Raw genomic sequence first — 19,528 nt, forward strand, 5'->3', positions numbered from 1 at the left:
ATATATATGTGACTATGACTCCATATCAATATGTGGTATAGGAAGTTTTCATTTTATCTGCAACTATTGTTCTTCCTGGCTGTGCACAGAAAATATCTGACAGAGCTACACAAGAATGTTGTCCATTCAGGGGGTTCTTTATCATCATTTGTGCTCCCACCATAATTGATACACATCCCATATTGTCCCATCTTGCTGTTTCCTCCCCTTGGTGTATCTTTTCTCATCCATCTTTAGAAAGCCTACCATTCATCAAGGCCCAATTCAACCCCAACTTTTGTGGATTCCTCTAATTATACTCATTCAGAAGTAGATTCTAATTCATCTTTTTAGACTTTTGACATTTTGCCTGAGTTGTGTGCCTATCTTCTCTCCTCTAATAGACTGTAAGTTGATGGAGGGCAGAGTCTCTACTCATCTTTGTATATTCTGAAAATGGGAGGCAATGGTGGGATAGGTACTTAATATTCACTGAATGTTTAAATGAAGTAACTATTTTCAGAATTTAGAGACACATGAAGTCTGATTGTTTGCTTGAAAGTCTGACCCATCATACCACTGATCTGACTGTGAAACCAAATTAAGTATAGATCCCTGGCTATTTTGTGATGTTTTAAAAAACAGCTTCAAGTTTAATTAGCACTTACTCTTTGAAACTGGTTCTAACATAATAACTCAATGAGTACTTATGTATGACAATCACCTGAAAGGGAAGAACTCTGAAGAGTAATAACAATCGCAGTTTATAACCCTTTCCAGGAGCATCTTATCCCTGAGGACGTGCTAGCACAAAGGTTAGGAATAGGGTAGCTGGAAATGGTAGTCTTGTGACACGGGCTGCTGACCCATCTTTCCATGCCCTCCAAGGTGATATTGTTAAGATCCAAGCTGAGAGCTTCTGAAATGACATCTTGGGTGGGAAGCATTTTGCAAACCCTAAAGGGCAAGGGAAATGTTAGTTATAATTATTACTATTCAGAGAAATCTTTTTCGAAGTGGTTGGGGCATGAACCTTCCCATTTGAGAAGGTGAGTTCAGTACAGCTGGGTTGGTGCCGCACGAATTGTTTTTCTTTGTCTTTGAGAGCACACTTCAGAGGCCTGCCCTCTCTGGAAAATGACTTGATCTGTAAATGTCAATGATTCAAAAATATTTCTAAGGGGGATTCTAGCCACATACAAGTCAGAGGCTCAGTTAGAATTTCCTGATACTTGAGGCAAACACTCCTGTCCAGTCCCACATTAGGACTTTCCCTCTGACCTTATATTTCAAGGAGGGCTTCCCAATGGTGAGCCGAAACCTCCTGCGGAGTCCTCATTTGCCCCTCAGTCAGTATAAAGGACACTCTGATTAGAGCCTGCAAATGGCAAACATTTTAGTAGCTACGTTTACATTTATTCTTACTATTGTTCATAGAACGGATTCAAACGTGATTCCATTTACAGACAGCTCATAAATAGTTGGTTCTAAGTTTAGCCTTAATCCCTTTGGGAATGAGTTCCTTTTATGGTTCACAATGTGACTTCCTAGTTTGAAAAAGTAAAAAAAAAATAAGCAAATCCTCTAACACTTAGAGGAAAGCACATTCTATTTCATGAGCTTTCTTAAAAATTCTGGGGGCGTGCTTAAGCTACTTGCTTGCCAGAGTGAAGCCACAAAGGAGAAGGCAGAGGTGACAGAACTCGAAAACCCCTCCAAAGGGTAAACCAGAGGGAAGAGAGCAAAGAAACGATTCTTAGAATGCTCAGTCTATATAAACAAGAAAAAATTTCATAATATTTTAAAAACAAACAAAATCTAAAGCAAATTAGTCCATCAGACATTCATTCAGCTTGTCTAGCTTGAGAAATGATGAATTCAGAATAGGATAGCCACAGGATACTAATACCTTGTATTAGTTTCTCTAAGGTCCATCTAGTCAAGGCTATGGTTTTTCCAGTAGTCACGAGTGGATGTGAGAGTTGGACTATAAAGAAAGCTGAGTGCCAAAGAATTGATGCTTTTGAACTGTGGTGTTAGAGAAGACTCTTGAGAGTCCCTTGGACTGCAAGGAGATCCAACCAGTCCACCCTAAAGGAGATCAGCCCTGGGATTTCTTTGGAGGGAATGATGCTGAGGCTGAAACTCCAGTACTTTGCCCACCTCAAAGTGTTGACTCATTGGAAAAGAGTCTGATGCTGGGAGGGATTGGGGGCAGGAGGAGAAGGGGATGACAGAGGATGAGATGGCTGAATGGCATCACCGACTCAATGGACATGAGTTTGGGTGAACTTTGGGAGTTGGTGATGGACAGGGAGGCCTGGTGTGCTGCGATTCATGGGGTCTCAAAGAGTTGGACACAACTGAGTGACTGAACTGAATTGAACAACATTATTATGGGTTTTTACTTTGGTGTGTTAAATGAAAAAGCACAAAATTCCCACTGTTTTATAAAGTGAAGCTGTCCAAGCTTTTGACTACCACCCAGAATGAGAAGGTCCCAGGCCTAATGGAATCAGAGCCTGACTGAATCTATCCAGGTGAATGGATCAGGGTTCCGGATCAAGAGACAGCCTGACAGCACTATGGCTGCTCTAAACCCTACCCATTTCAAAACTCACACCATTGACTTGTTGCCATAACTCCAACCACTTAGATATAAAATACTAACTGACTTGTTGTTAATCCTTCACAGTGTAGCTCCCTCTCAATGACATTCTTTTGTTGTTTAAGTGGGCTTAAAGAAAGAAAGTGAAGTCGCTCACTCGTGTCCGACTCTTTGTGACCCCATAGACTGTAGCCCACCAGGCTCCTCCGTCCATGGGATTTTCCAGGCAAGAGTGCTGGAGTGGGGTGCCATTTCCTTCTCCAGATGATCTTCCTGAGCCGGGTCTCCCGCATTGCAGGCAGACGCTTTACCGTCTGAGCCACCAGGGAAGCCTTACCTGTCTTCTATTCAGGTGAATAGTCAAGTGCCTGTTGATTGGAATCTGCTGGTATTTTTTTAAGAGAGATTTTTTTTTTCCCCCTTGGGCTTGCAGGATCTTAGTTCCCCCATGAGGAATCAAACCTGGGCCCTTGGCAGTGAGAGCACAGGATCTTAACCGTTGGACCACCAAGGAATTCCACCAAGTGGGCTTAAGGGAATAATAATAAAATTAAAGAGATTTTCAAATACAGTAATTACATATCTTATCTTCCAAACCAGGGCATTTTTGAGAATAAAAATCTTGCTATTAATAATTTCTCCAGGAGAACAGGCATAAGCAAAATTGCCTAAGAAATTTTCTTTTTAAAAAAAATTTCCCCCTCTTTCTTTCTTCTTACCCACGAAAGGAAAAAAAAAAAAATGTGAAAGACTTTGAAATGACCCAGAAACATTATTGGGTATCTTCAATGCAGAACTGTTTCCTAAACACTCTTCCAGATTAGCTGATATTATAGGGTCCCCACAACTTTCACTGTCTTTGAACCATTATATTTCCCTCTGAGTTACACATAACTGGTAGAAATGGAAATGCCTCTTGTCTGCAGAGATAAAAGTTTAAAAAAAGATGGAAATACAATTGATTTCCTCCTGCCTCCTTTCCAATAAGACCATTTCACAACTGTTTATAAATTCATTTCAGCATTGTTTATTACTATTATATCTATGTTACTCTGAATTCATCTTTGAATTGGTTATGACTTCTTACTGGTTCTTAGTTATTAAATTAACTAAAATCTTTGAAATATGTTTGACATATGTTGATATTTATAGGATTTTATCATTTAAAAAATTCTTTAATATAAAAAATTTAATTTCTTCTGATTTTGCTCCTTACATTACCCATGGACTAGCAAATTCTCCATTTTACCATAATAATGGTTCCTTCATAGCTAAAGAGATCACTACCTTCTGAGGCCATTTATGCGTTTATTTAACATATGTTGGGTAATCACTAGGTTCCAGGAATTGATATAATGACACAGAGAGAAGAGATTATAAACAAGGAAGAATGGAAGCAGGGAGACCATTTGGGAGTCTATAATAAGTGCCCCAGTAGAAGATGAGGGGGTGAGGACTATGACGAATGTACTCTGACTATAACCACCTTAAAGGAAGAGCTGACAAGAAAAGGATTTACTAATGGAGTGGATGTGATGTAAAAATAAAAGAGAGAAGTCAAGGAAATCCCCAGGCTTTGGCATGATTAATGAGGTAATTTGTGGTGCCATTTTCTAGAGATTGGACGGACTGGGGACGGGGTTGAAGTGGAACACTCACTGCCCCAGCTGACTGGCTTCAGCTGAACAAGGTCACACTCCCTTCTTTGTCCAATGACTTACTGATACAGGGATAAAGCCTGACCCCATTGGCCGAATCAGATTCAACCCTGAATAGTCACACCAGCTCTGGGGCTCCCTCTGGGATAAACTGAGGCCTTTGTCCTGAAGGCAGCAGCACTTCTCCCTTTGCCTAATCCTGCTGCCATCATTCTCTTGTAGGAGTGGATCCTGAAGGCAAGCCCCCCAAAATTCTGCCTGTAGGTCTCCATCTCTGAAGCTGCTTTTTGGGACCAACCTACAACAGGGAGCTAGAGTTCAAGGATAAAGAGGTCTCCCTCACATCATCTTCCACATGCCTGTAAAAGGTACTGAAAGTAGATATTTGTGGGACTTTCCAGCTTCCCTGGTAGCTCAGACGGTAAAGCATCTGCCTACAATGCAGGAGACCCGGGTTCAATCCCTGGGTCGGGAAGATCTCCTGGAGAAGGCAATGGCAACCCACTCCAGTACTCTTGCCTGGAAAATCCCATAGATGGAGGAGCCTGGTAGGCTGCAGTGCACGGGGTCGCAAAGAGTCAGACACAGCAGCGACTTCACTTTCTTTCTTTCTTTCCAGGTAGGCCAGTGGTTAGGACTTCATTTTCCAATGCAAGGGGTGTCAGATGGCTATGATCCCACGTGCCTCGTGTCCAAAACACCAAAACATAAAACAGAAGCTATATTGTAACAAATTCCATAAAGATTTTAAAAACAGTCCACATCAAAAACAAAAAGAAAATAGATATTTGATGCTAGACTCTGCCTGCTTATCCTCTCCTCACTCTACCCTCCCCCTGCCCCCTCAAAAGAGAAATGAATGGCTCTCCATCACCCTTTGCCAGCCTCTTTCAGGATATATCACAACCTACCCTTTGTATTTTCATTCTTATCTCTCACCACTTTGCTGTAACCTCCCAATACAACCTACATTTTTAATTGGAGTAACTATTTACTGTTTCTTGGAGACTAAAGATAGTTTAAACTTATGATGATTGTTCAACTTAGAGATTTTTCAACTTTATCACAGAGCTAAAACCGCTGTTTGAAAATTGAATTTGGATCTTTTCCTGGGCTACTGATAATGCAATCAATACTCTCTTGTGAGACTGGACAGTGCCAGCAGCAGCTCCCAATCAGCCATGCTATGAGGAGGGTCAACAACAGTATGGTTACAATCATTCTGAACACACACAGCCATTCTATTTTTCACTTTCAGAACAGGATTCAGCAGATTACATGAGTTATTTAACACTTTATTATAAAACAACCATTGGGTTAGATGATTTTGCCCAACTGTAGGCAGTTCTTGAGACTCCTCTGCCTGGTTCCCCCCACCCTGCCATGCCATACCCCCAAGAGTAAGTACCCACTTTGTAAATGTATGATCTCTCAACTCCTAGGTTGGTGACACTTGTAAAAAGATGAAGAATAGGAATTCATCTCTCTCCACTCCTCAGTTCTCCCCTACTCATTTATGGAGGATCCTTGCTGTCTTGACTCTTTGGTAGGATGTTGTGATCCCATTTTTATTCACACCTTACAAAGAAACCTAGAGTAAACATAGAAGTCTAAATAAGCGGTCAACTGTGGAGTTCAAAACTGCTTCCTAGTGGGAGGAAGGGAGTGGAATAAAGGAAGAAAGCGGGGGAGCAGTTACAATCAAAGTTCCATTTCTGCGGCCTCCCAGGCCTAGAGAAGGTGCAAGACATCCTTTACACACAATAGACTTGTTCAATAAGGGGTAATTTCTGAGGAAAAGGAAAGGCAATGAATATAAGAAGTTAGTACCTCAGATGCTCATTCATACAACTGTAACATCAAGTCGTATTTTAAAATTGGCCCCTGGGGGAAAAAAAATTACTGTTTCTCAGAAATTCATTTTAAGGTGATCAGGTCACTTTAGACCATCTTAAAACTTCTGAATCTGTGAAAGGTTGATTTTGATGGTAGAATTAAATACTTCCTTTGCAAAGATTTAATTCTCCTGAACTTAAGGTTAAATGGAAAATTAGTTCCTCAGATTTTCCTACCCTTTAAAAATATACAGTGTTTCCATGCCCTTTTGATGAAAAGTATCAGTGGCATAAAAAAATTAAGAGAACAAAATACTTAATAAAAACTCATTAAAATTTAAAACCCACTAGTTTAGAATGTATGATAATTTTGACACTGACTCTGTTGATGGTTTCCTTCCTATTGCCTATGATAAAGTATTTTGAAGTTATTAGTACATACAAAAGATATGGGGGGAAAGAGCTCACTCCTTAAGGGAAGAAACTTCTAAAGTATTGTGGAAGCATCCCTCTACTGGCAGACAATATTAAAATTATTCTTAAATTTACTCTTTCAAGCAATCAAGTTGGATGAGGACCTACCACTTGGTTTAGGAGGCTAATTTAGATTCTGTGCAGCCTGGTGGAGTGGAAAGGCTCCCTCAGGTGTTGTCTATGTGATATAGATGTTGGGTTTCACTTTGGGCTGATCCACCTTCCCACTATCTTGGCTGCTGTGAGGAGTAGAAGAGTTGCTGCCTGTGAAGGTCAGGGCCTCCAAACCCACTAGCTCTGCAAGAGGAGGGACCAGGTTTACTGATTTTATTCTCAGAATCTGTCACATAGTAAGCACTAGATACGTAAGCCATTATTACGTAATGATGTGCCATAGACCTGCATTTCCTTCTGGAATATTCCTCATTTTTTTTCTATTTATTTATTGATGCATCCTTTCCCTGTGCCCTCAACCCAGTTATTCTAAACGCATTTGGTGTTCGGCACAGTTCTGTGGCCAGAACATAAATCAAGCGCCTATTATGAGCAGACAAAGGATTTCATTGCAAGCAGGTGTTTGAGTCTGTGAATAACCTTAGAAATATTTCTTTTTTGTGTTCTTGCTCTAATGCTGTTCAAAGACATGAAGGCTTTCCTGGGAAGCCCCCAGCCAACAGGTTCATATGTGCGGATCACTGGATAATGGGATCCACAGCCACAGAAGCACAGTGTCCACACAGTCTGCTACTGCCTAGCGCTCAGTGGTCTTCTTGGAAACCAACGAGGCTGCAGGGAATCTGGGCGGCAGGTGAGCTGCGCAGGGAGGTGAGTCACATTAGGAAAGGGCCAATTCACAATTCCCTGTGCCTCTGATTCATCCCTGCCTACTCGCACGTCTCTCTGTGTAGAGTTCATTCACATTACCTCTTGGTGAATGCTTACCGAGGCCCCAAAGTAATGCTGGACACTGTACCCCTGCTTCTAGGAAGAAACACTCCATGGAGGAGCTGTCATCCCCGAAAGAAATTGAAAGTATTAGTCACTCAGTCGTGTCTGACTTTTTCAGATCCCGTGGGTTGTAGCCTGTCAGCCTCCTCTGTCTATGGAATTCTCCAGGCAAGAATACTGGAGTGGGTAGCCATTTCCTTCTCCAGGGGATCTTCCCGATCCAGGGATTAAACCCAGGTCTTCTGCATTGGAGGCAGATTCTTTACTGTCTGAGCCACCATGGAAGCCCTGAGTCTTCCTCAACTTTCAATTTAAGAACTTTAATGAACTTCAAGCTGAGGCTTGTTTTCTGCCAAGCTCCTCCCTTCTCTGTTCTTTGAGCATCTTGTCTACAGGGGCCAAGTGTGCAGTGGCTCTCAATACATTACAAATAATGTAATAACGGGAGGGGAAGAGGATCCAGAGTCTTGTCTTTCCATTTGTTCAATCCAGAATTGGAGGATAACCCTGTTAACATGGAGAGGTTGAGAGGGGGAAATGCAAAGTTAAATGCAGCCATGAACACTACAGAGAATCAATAAATATTGACAGGTGAGAAGGCAGATGGAGGGAGAGAAGTTTTGCTAATCTCAACTAATACTGGTTAATAATACAGAACAGGCAGGGATTTGTCACCAGCCAGAGACGCCAAAGCTATAGTTTTTTCCAGAAGTCATGTATGGATGTGACAGTTGGGCTATAAAGAAAGCTGAACGCCAAAGAATTGATGCTCTTGAACTGTGATGTTGGAAACTCTTGAGAGTCCCTTGGACTGCAAGGAGATCCAACCAGTCCATCCTAAAGAAAATCAGTCCTGAATATTCACTGGAAGGACTGATGCTGAAGCTGAAGCTCCAGTACTTTGGCCACCTGATGTGAAGAACTGACCCATTGGAAAAGACCCTGATGCTGGGAACAATTGCAGGCAGGAAGAGAAGGGAACGACAGAGGATGAGATGGTTGGACGGCATCCCCGACATGATGGACATGAGTTTGAGCAAGCTCTGAGAGTTGGTAACGAGGCCTGGCGTGCTGCCATCCATGGGATCACAAAGAGTTGGACACGAGTGAGTGACTGAACTGAACTGAACTGATAGACCCCCAGGGAAATACCAGTGGCCCCTCTTGGCAGCTCGTGGACAAACAGCACAGAGTTCTGGGTTCCGGGGAGAGGATAAAGTGCATGGAGCATAAAGTGTCAGAGCAGCTGAGACCTACTGCTGACAATTAAACCTGTTTACATTTTCCTTCACAAAGAGTTGGACATGCCTGAGCCTCTGAGCACCTTTTCCTTAGGTGCATACTTCTGTTGGAAACAGAGGTAATCTCCAATTACCTCACAGGGCTCTCTGGGGCTGTGGTCACATATCTCTAGGTAGCACACTGACCTGAGAGATCATTCGAATACCTGGTCTGGTTCCCAAGTCTTTCTACGACGTTTATACTGAAACTAGATGAATCCAATGAGGTGGGACTTGGGAAATTGCTAGCATGTTTCAAGGAGGATTAACAGAGTGCAAAAGTCTTGGTAAAGTTGTCTATGTTTTCTGCTAAATTGCCCAGTAGACTCTTTCAGAGTTTCAAGAAGTTAGAGAAAGAGAAATCAGAATGTTATAACAATGAGCTGAGTTACAGCTGTGAGGCCCTTTTCTGTGGCTTGAGGCAAGTTTCAAAATCCTTGTTTGTGTGGCTGGAATGTGATTCATACCTGACTCTCAGGACACATCCTGTCTCATCCTTTTATCTGTGACTCTAAATCATGTCAAAACTTTTTGCCACATACCATAGAAAATACTCGGAGAAGGCAATGGCACCCCACTCCAGTACTCTTGACTGGAAAGTCCCATGGATGGAGGAGCCTGGTGGGCTGCAGTCCATGGGGTCACGAAGAGAGGGACACGACTGAGCAACTTCACTTTCACTTTTCACTTTCATGCATTGGAGAAGGAAATGGCAACCCACTCCAGTGTTCTTGCCTGGAGAATCCCAGGGACGGGGGAGCCTGGTGGGCTGCCGTCTATGGGGTCGCACAGAGTCGGACACGACTGAAGCGACTTAGCAGCAACAGCAGCATAGTAAATACTCCATATGTAAAGATTTTTTTTCTTTCTAATTTTAAACACTAGTCTACCTGGTATATCAACAAATCAAAAGACCAAATATTAATTGAGCTTATCCCAATTGTGTGCAATTCACAGGATTAAATCTTGGGGATGGGGTAGGGGGACGAGAAAGAAATACATTTTGTAAGACATGGGCTCTTATTCCAGGAAGAAGGTCATAAGCTAATAATATTAGGTCCCATTTATTGCAATCTGCTATGAACCAAGCATTTCACTTTTATTATCTCATTAATCACTCAATCTTCACAGGAATCTGGTGTGTGTTTGTATGTGTATATGTGTGTATGTGATTTATGCTATTTTATTGTATTAAAAATCACAGTCAAGGGGACTTCCCTGGTGGTGTAGTGGTTAAGACTTCACCTTCCAATGCAGGGGATGTGGTTCAATCCCTGGTCAGGGAGCTATACGCCTCACAGCCAAAAACCAAAACAGAACACAGAAGCAATATTGTAGCAAATTTAATAAAGAATTTTTAAAAAATCACAGTCAATGCTTCTGATCTTGCTGAAATATATTCATGAAACTTGGATATATTGCATATTTTAAATACAATTGATCCCAGATTTAAACATTAGGTTATGAACTTTCTTGGTGGTCCAGTGATTAACAATCACCTGCCAATGCAGGGGACATAGGTTTGATTCCTGGTCTGGGAAGAGTCCAGATGTTGTGGTGCAACTAAGCCAGTGTGCCCCGACTACTGACACCTACGCACTCCAGAGCCCAAGCTACACAACAGGAGAGAACATCACAGTGAAGAAGCCCACGGCCGCGAGGAAGAGAAGTCCCAGCTCGCCGCAACTAGAGAAACCTGCGTTCAGCAACAAAGACCCAGCACAGCCAGAAAAAATTAACAATTAAAAAAATCAAGTTATTAAAATAAGTACATATTAAAGTGTGGGTCAAAAAAGCAAGAGAATTCCAGAAAAACATCTATTTCTACTTTACTGACTATGCCAAAGCCTTTGACTATGTGGATCACAATAAACTGTGGAAAATCCTGAAAGAGATGGGAATACCAGACCACCTGACCTGCCTCTTGAGAAACCTTTATGCAGGTCAGGAAGCAACAGTTAGAACTGGACATGGAACAACAGACTGGTTCCAAATAGGAAAAGGAGTACATCAAGGCTGAATACTGTCACCCTGCTTATTTAACTTATATGTAGCATACATCATGAGAAACGCTGGGCTGGAGGAAGCACAAGCTGTAATTAAGATTGCCAGGAGAAATACCAATGACCTCAGATATGCAGATGACACCACCCTTATGGCAGAAAGTGAAGAAACTAAAGAGCCTCTTGATGAAAGTGAAAGAGGAGAGTGAAAAAGTTGGCTTAAAGCTCAACATTCAGAAAACGAAGATCATGGCATCTGGTCCCATCACTTCATGGGAAATAGATGGGGAAACAGTGGCTGACTTTTCTGGGCTCCAAAATCACTGCAGATGGTGACTGCAGCCATGAAATTAAAAGACGCTTACTCCTTGGAAGGAAAGTTATGACCAACCTAGATAGCATATTAAAAAGCAGAGACATTACTTTCTCAACAAAGGTCTGTCTAGTCAAGGCTATGGTTGTCCAGTGGTCAGGTATGGATGTGAGAGTTGGACTATAGAAAGCTGAGCGCCAAAGAATTGATGCTTTTGAACTGTGGTGTTGGAGAAGACTCTTGAGAGTCCCTTGGACTGCAAGGAAATCAAACCAGTCCATCCTAAAGGAAATCAGTCCTGAGTGTCATTAGAAGGACTGATGTTGAAGCTGAAACTCCAACATTTTGGCCACCTGATGCAAAGAAGTGACTCATTTGAAAAGACCCTGATGCTGGGAGGCACTGGGGGCAGGAGGAGAAGGGGATGACAGGGGATGAGATGGTTGGATGGCATCACCGACTTGATGGACATGGGTTTGGGTGAACTCCGGGAGTTGGTGATGGACAGGGAGGCCTGGCGTGCTGCGGTTCATGGGGTCGCAAAGAGTCGGACACGACTGAGCGACTGAACTGAACTGAAAATGTGGGTAACAATATGGGTCTCTTATGTAAGAGGGCTGGTTTCATCTCCATTTTACAGCTATGGAAATTGAGGTACAGAAGACTTACGTAAAATAACGGAATCTCAATCAGAACCTGGGACTAAGTCTGTGAGTTTTCCTTTATCCCACGTTGCTTCCTCATTCCAGTTTGGGAAACAACATAAACTCCTGAGAAGTTAAATGAAAATACAAAATGTAATGTTGTATCTTGTCAATTTAGCACATGCTACAAGACAGCAGGAAATGTATTTTCAAGTGTTTAGGTCAGATGATGAATCCCCCTTTTGAGAAGGAGATTTATAAGCCAGAAGCAGGCCTGAGGGAGGAGTAAAATTTGGATACTTGGAAGCCAATATTTTTCAACGTTTCCTTTCTGTTTTTTAAAAAGTCATTTGATGCCTTTTATGTATACCAAGTATTTACGAGGGGAGTGAGATGTCTGGGATCCGCTTTTAACACTCAAGCAAAAATGAACAAGTGAATCAATAAGTTGGGGAAACAGATCAGGCAGTGTTGGCAAAATGTTATCCGAGGTTGAGTCATGCAGTGGATAACTGGGAGGTCATTGCTGGAGCCTCTCTTCCTTTGTGAATGTTTGTGAAAAGTCCCCTACGAAGACCTCCACAGAGTAAGAGTAGTGGCTTAATCAGGCTTGGCACAAGTGAAGAAGCCCCTTTCTAAGAACTATGATGACAGCCTCACCCTGAACTCTTCACCCTGAACTCTTAAACAGAGAAGTCCATTTAAGATGATAATCAGCAGCCACAGGAAAACAGGAACATCCTCATGAAATAAGGGAAAGTTTAACTATAGCATGGTGATTCGAATGAAGATAAACCTCAGAAGGAAGACAGAGCTCAGACACCAAAAGATTGATTGCATTGCTCAAGAACATAATTCATGCTTTAGAGGCAGAGGCAGACAATTCTGACTGAAACATAAGTCTCAATTATTTCTCTATTTATCTGGCCCTCCTCTGCTGCTGCTGCCAAGTGGGTTGCTTACCCTATTTCATCACCTCATTCTGACTCTCATCTGAGAACATAATATTCTTTTCAGTTTTAAGAAAATAGTGTTTGTATTTTCATTCATAACAAAGTATTTCACAGTGTTGGAATCATTATTATTTCCCTGCTTACTTTATTCCTCTTTAATTGGAAGTTTCAAATGATTTAACCTGTTGTTAGTGTCTCATACCATGGAATATTCCTTTTGCCTCTCCAGGAGCTGGGCTGCCAAAGGGATTTGCAACAGAATTGGCCTCTGGAGGAAAGTTTTCAATTAGTTCATTATTCCAACCTTTTACAAAGCAGAATCCGAAAATTCACAGGCCGAATTGTATCAGCTCATCTGTGTACTGAGGAAGGTACTGAAGTTATTACATTAATTGATAGATTAACATATACTTGGGTGAAAAAAATGCTCTGGAGCTTTAGGACTTAGCTCATTATTTTGACATGACATTATGTACCGAACACTACAAATCAGTTTAGGAACAGTAACTCATTTTGGCAATCCATTACCTTGACTAGGGAGTTTTGCAGTTGGTTTATTTAGCTGTAAAGGAGAGCATCTCTCCCAAGCTACCTTAAGGGACAGTGTATCTATATAAGGGATGCATGTGATTTGAAATTGAAACTAAATTGGCATCAGGCCTGGGTCTGGCCTCTCCCCCATGGCATTTCAGTTTCTCTCCATGAATCTGCTTGTTCCACATGCCTCTCTCTACCGAAAGGCTATTTCCCACCATGTTGCCAGCATCAAGATAAAAAATAGTAACTGCTAACCCTTATTGAGTATATTCTGTGTGCCAAGCACTATTCTCAGTATTTCACGTATGTTAATTTATTTGATCCTTGGAACAACTGCTGTGAACTCTGACTTGAATATGAACTGGTCTTTTTACAATCTGGACTAAAACACTAGCTTATTTTCACCTTTACTTCCATTATCCAGTCTTTCCATTTCTCAGCTTAGGTTGCAGAAAGCAAGAATCTGATTGTACCAGATCGTTTTTTGTGCCATGCTGCACGAGTTAATCTGTGGTTGGTTTCCCTTCCATCAGCTGCACAGCTCTGAACCACAGGCAGGGTTGCTTAGCTCAGAACATAAGAAGGAAGCAAGCTATGCCCATGAATGGGACAGCTTCTTTCTAAGGAGTTGTAGGAGAAAGAGATCAAACTGAGTCTCTAAGACCAGGAGAAGAAGCGGTGTTTCCTACGTCTAACAAATTTACTTGTGATCTGGGAAGCCCTCTCTGGCTGTTCATCTGTGAATGGTATGTGTTGAAACTTACTGACACCTGGGTTGAGAGATGCATGAATGTGATAACTAAACAGCCCTCAGAGAGTCTAAGTCAGAACCTGCTGATTACCTAGGTTAGAACAGAGGTTCACTTATGTATTGGGGTATGGAGGGACCACAGAAGATGCACTTCTTTCCAAATTTGTCCCCCACTGGCTGTGACTAGGTCTTGCATCCACCACTGAAAGAGTTCCCTTGGTTTAATGCAGATGGTAAGAAAGGCACGTCTTTGCATCTGCTCTCACCACTCTTTGCATCTGCTCTCACCACTCTTTGCATCTGCTCTCACCACTCTGCCTTCCCATTCTGCTTTGCAGCAATAGCAGATTTCTTGGCTCCTCCCATGCTCTGTGCTCCCTTTTATTCGGCCTCTCCTGAGGCCCCTTCTATGCTTGCCTGAGTGCCCACTCCGGGTCTCAGAAGACATTGCCTCCAGGAAGTCCTCTTGACTCCACAAGCCTGGGTCCACTAGTCATACACTCTGGCCACTATCCCTTATCAGAACTCTTCTCGCATTGTCTGTATTTCATGCTTCCTGTTTACCCTTGACTTCAAATCCATGAGGTCAGAGCCCATATCTTCTGAGTTATTGCTATATTCAATTTTAGCACACTGTCTGATACACAGTAGGTGTCAATAAATATTTGGTTAAATGAATCAAAGTCAAACTGTGTTATTTGCAAGGGGTAATATGATTGTTAGTTCACAGACTCAGTTGACTTCATAGATTCCCAATAAGGTCCCTGAGACATGGTTCCTAGGTCAAATGAATTTGGATTGATGAGAGGAGGAGGATATTACCTAGAAGAGTTCAAACTGGAGAAATAAAGACAGACACCCTGGGTCTGTAAAATGGGGAGAAAAAGGGCACTCAGAAGGAACAATGGCTGCTGAAATATTCTGCTGCTGCTAAGTCACTTCAGTCGTGTCCGACTCTGTGCGACCCCATGGACAGCAGCCCACCAGGCTCCCCCATCCCTGGGATTCTCCAAGCAAGAACACTGGAGTGGGTTGCCATTTCCTTCTCCAATTCGTGAAAGTGAAAAGTCAAAGTGAAGTCGCTCAGTCGTGTCCGACCCTTAGCGACCCCATGGACTGCAGCCTACCAGGCTCCTCCATCCATGGGATTTTCCAGGCAAGGGTACTGGAGAGGGCTGCCATTGCCTTCTCCAGCGGAAATATTCTGCCCACGCCTAAATCAGTTCCAGTTCTCACAGGCTCCTTCAACGTGCCATATGACTACTGGAGCAGCCCCAGGTGGTAGGTTGGTTCCGCTGATGGCTGACTCACATGAAGGAGACTAGATAGGGGTATATAACCAGGACTGGCACTCATTCTACTTGCAAAACCTGTAAAAGAAAGGAGGGACAGTCCCCGGTGGACAGACTCCCACCTCCATATTCCACGTAGGCAATTCATCTGCAGTGTAAGGGCACTAATTACTTGAGGGATGGCCAGCTGTCAAGAATCTTTACTCTTTTTCACTAGCCAGGAGGTATCTGTTTATTAACCAAATAAAACAGAAAAGAATGTTTTTCAAAGAAAACATATGGGAATACTATCACAAGGAAACTCAGTTCTTCATAAGACACATCAGATTTTGAAACACAGAGAAATGTTTGATGAAACCCACCACTTCCCTGCCTTAAACTCAGCTGCACATCCTTGTTCTACCAAGTTTTCTACAGGTTATGTAAGTGGTGGCTTAAACTTGTAAAGTTTGACCTGTGTTATGATTTAATATCTTTAAAAATTTGTCCTAATAGGAGGCTACTTTTGATTCGTCCAGTCTTACAAATACATTATTGTGAAATTATACTTGAAGAATCATAATTTAATAGTCATGTACAACAAATTTGATGCTATATGCCATTTGTCCTTGTAAAAGTGTTTTAATTAATAATGTTCTTGCAGAATGTGATCAAGTATTAATAGAAAAGAAAAGGGAATAAACATGGAAAGGAAAAGGAAATAAGACAGATATAAAAATGAAGGGAGGAGGAAAAGCTAATACTGACTTCCCTGTCTCCTCTTCAAGGAAGATGGTTTGCAGTTTCATCCTGATACTTAAACAAAAAGACCCATCTCTCTCAGAAATGATCTCCCACCCCAAATTTACAATTTTAAGATTTTAGTAAATTTAAGATTTTAGGATTAAAAACCAAAATTTAACTAGAATCCCAGAAGTATATTCAGCAGTTTAAAGTTGGAATGGGGAAAGAATGTATTTCTAAGAGAACTGCCTCACTAATTGACTTTAAATAATATAATTTTGCTTTTTAATCTTATTTTATTGATGGACTAAAAAGGAAAAATAACTGTAACCCTAGAGAACAGGATTTTCATCACATGCACATTTTAGAATGTTGCAGAAACAGTTAGAAAAAGAGAGGTGAGAGAAAAACACATCAATAAAGAAAATTCTTTTAGCTTGGGGAAAAGTCTTTATGCACAGTAAGTTGAACTCTAGATAGTGGGGGACAGCTCTGCAGGTGTTGGGGGAGGGTGTCCTTTGAATCTACACTTTGGCAAGCGTGACTGGAGCCCCTGAGGACGAGAATTCAGACTTTTGTTCATGCTGTCTCCTGGAAAGGGCATTTAAAGAAGGTACCATTAGCATTCCCTGAACCGTGTTCACCCAGAAGCAAGTAATTGAAGGGATTCATAGCCCTCCACCTTCTCCTCTTTAGAATTAGCAGGCAAGCCTCTGAATAGGAGCGAGGAGAGAGTCTGACTTCAGTAATGGATTCTGAGAATAGCTGAACAGCGTGGGTCTGCTGACAGCTCGCCCCTCCCTGGGAGATTGCTTCTGAAAAGGACAAGCGAAGAGAAAGTCAGAAACACGGTTGTATCTACCACAGAGGTGTGGAATTGGGTACAGTTCACGAAGAATTGCTTTCCACCCGAAGTATATTAGCATGCACCCTCTGCTTCATTGGAGGAAGTAATTGCACATAAAGATGAATGTCAATTATCTGATTTCAGGTGCTAAGTGGTACTGTATCTGTTGGGATCACTTGGGAGAGTAAGACTTGGGGAGGATATTTGGCAGGGACAATCAAAGGAAAAGAGCTGTTTTGTTTTGTTTTTCAGGTTGGGAAGGGATGGGTACTTTACAAGTTTTGGCTATTTTTAAAAAAATGTATTGGTATACAGTTGATTTAAAATATTGTATGAGTTTCAGGTGTACAGCAAAGTGAATCAGTGATATGTATATGTATACCCACTCTTTCTTAGATTCTTTTTATTTTATCTGGAAACTATCTTTTATGTAACTTTGCAACTTCCACCCGCATTGAGGCCATGCTTCCTATACAAATTAAGAACATATTTTATTGGGATCAGACAAATTTGGGGTATTATCCTACCTCTACGACTTAACAGGGTATATGATTTGGGGTAAGATTATTACTTAACCTCTCAGAGATTCAGTTTAAGCTAGACATACTAATATTAACTGGTTTGCAAGACTATTGTGAAGATGAAATGAGATAATGCCTGTGACACCAATAGCTAAATGTGGCTTTCTCTAAGCCTGGCAGAAACTCTAACATGGTGGCTGCTCCTCTGTGTTGAGGGCCCTTCTTACATGTGGAGAAGAAACACACACACACACACACACACACACACACACAAGGCAGGGTGTCAGCAAACAGTGTACTCCGTGAGTGTCTGTCTGTAACAAAAACAAAAACAGAAAATTAAGGAACCAATGTAAGCATCGATGCTGTTTTATGAAGGCCAGAAAACTAAGCAATTAAACCAAAACCCTGGGGAATACTGGCTAGGTTTTGTGAAAGTAAAAAAAACAGTGTCAGTTAGCCAGCAGCCATTTCTAAGCAGTCATATGCCTGACCAGTCCCCAGAGCAGGGCAGTGATGTTTCTGCATAACATTAATACATAGTACATTCATTTTGCTTTAAGTTTAATGTGATTACTTCCCTAAATTCTGTTATTAATACTCAGCCTTCTGCTGTTCGTGCAGCGTGGCCAGCTGGTGCTGATTTTTAAAAACGAAAGGGACGTATTTGTTCTATACCCACCCAGCAGAAAGGAACATAACATCTCCCAGAGCTGGGAGGAGGATGGGGCCCTGCAGGGTAAAGTGAAGAAGGTGCGGTGGGAGCTGGTGTGGGAATGACATGCTGATCCCGACCATTCACTTCCCACAAGATAAGGGGTCTCTCCCAGAATATCCTCAGACACATTTCATGGGATCCAGTCGGAGCACAGAATCCTCTCCGGGTCCTTCAACAAAGGGAAGTGAATACAAGAAACTGGTTACAAAGGTGATGAAAAGTTAAGACAGACCAGGGACTGTGATAAAACTTGAAACAGCAGCATCAAGAAATTACTGTGACCCCTGAAGACTGCAGTGACAATAGGCAAGGCTGGTGTTTTCAGGGTCCAAGAGCAGGCTGGCTGCCTACAGGAAACAGAACTGTGGGCGAAAGTGGCATTTGGGAGCTAAGAGAGAGGTCCTCCTGGCAGGAGTAGGAACTGTGAGGAAGAGGCAGCCGCTGCCAGCTCTGGAGACCCACCCAGGGAAGAGGCAAACAGGAATACTCTCACTTTCCCCCTCCTTCCACCTTCCAGCTTCTCCAGTGACTCCCACTGGTCCCACTAGTCAAGGCTACCTGGAAGCCAAGTAATCTGGGGAGCCTGGAAACATTGTTTCCTACGGTACAGAGCAGAACAGGGCCAAAGGAGAGAAGGAACTGAGAGCAAGCAAGCCGGTGCCCCATCAGGTTCTGCTGAGCTGACACAGCTGACTATGAGTTAAGTTGGGACCTCTCCATGGGGGGGCTTCCCTGATAGCTCAGTTGGTAAAGAATCCGCCTGCAATGCAGGAGACCCCGGTTTGATTCCTGGGTCAGGAAGATCTGCTGGAGAAGGGATAGGCTACCCACCCCAGTACTCTTGGGCTTCCCTGTGGCTCAGCTGGTAAAGAATCCACAATAATGTGGGATACCTGGGTTCAATCCTGGGGTTGGAAAGATCCCCTGGAGAAGGGAAAGGCTACCCACTTCAGTATTCTGGCCTAGAGAATTCCATGGACTGCATGGTCCATGGGATCGCAAAGAGTTGGACACGACTGAGTGACTTTCACTTTCTCCATGGGAAGACCCCAAAGTCAACCCAGTCACCCTCTACACCCCTCAGTATGAGTGAGCTGGAAGGCACCTTTGGACACAGAGGAGGAGCTTCATCTGAGGAGACATCATCTGTTTGCTCACTGTTCCCTGTTGTCTCCTCTCTGGAAACAAACTGTATGTTAATTGGTGATTATCGGAGTTAATAAGGATAATAATATATGAATATAATGCAATCTAATTTCCTTATTCTGTTAACTACTAGTCTTTTGTTTTGGATTATCCATTTAAACCTTTACCTCATCATCCTGGATAATTGAAAGCTGCATCTTATTGTTCTCAGAATAATTAAATTTTTGCATTTTTGACTCTGAATAATCCAGTTTTATAATAAGAACAAGTTAAATTTGCAATGATCTTTACAGCTTTT

The sequence above is a fragment of the Bos grunniens genome, chromosome 12, assembly GCF_055505025.1.
Source record: "Bos grunniens cultivar Pamir isolate PY7600 chromosome 12, Bosgru_T2T1.0, whole genome shotgun sequence".
In the NCBI taxonomy this organism is placed as follows: domain Eukaryota; kingdom Metazoa; phylum Chordata; class Mammalia; order Artiodactyla; family Bovidae; genus Bos; species Bos grunniens.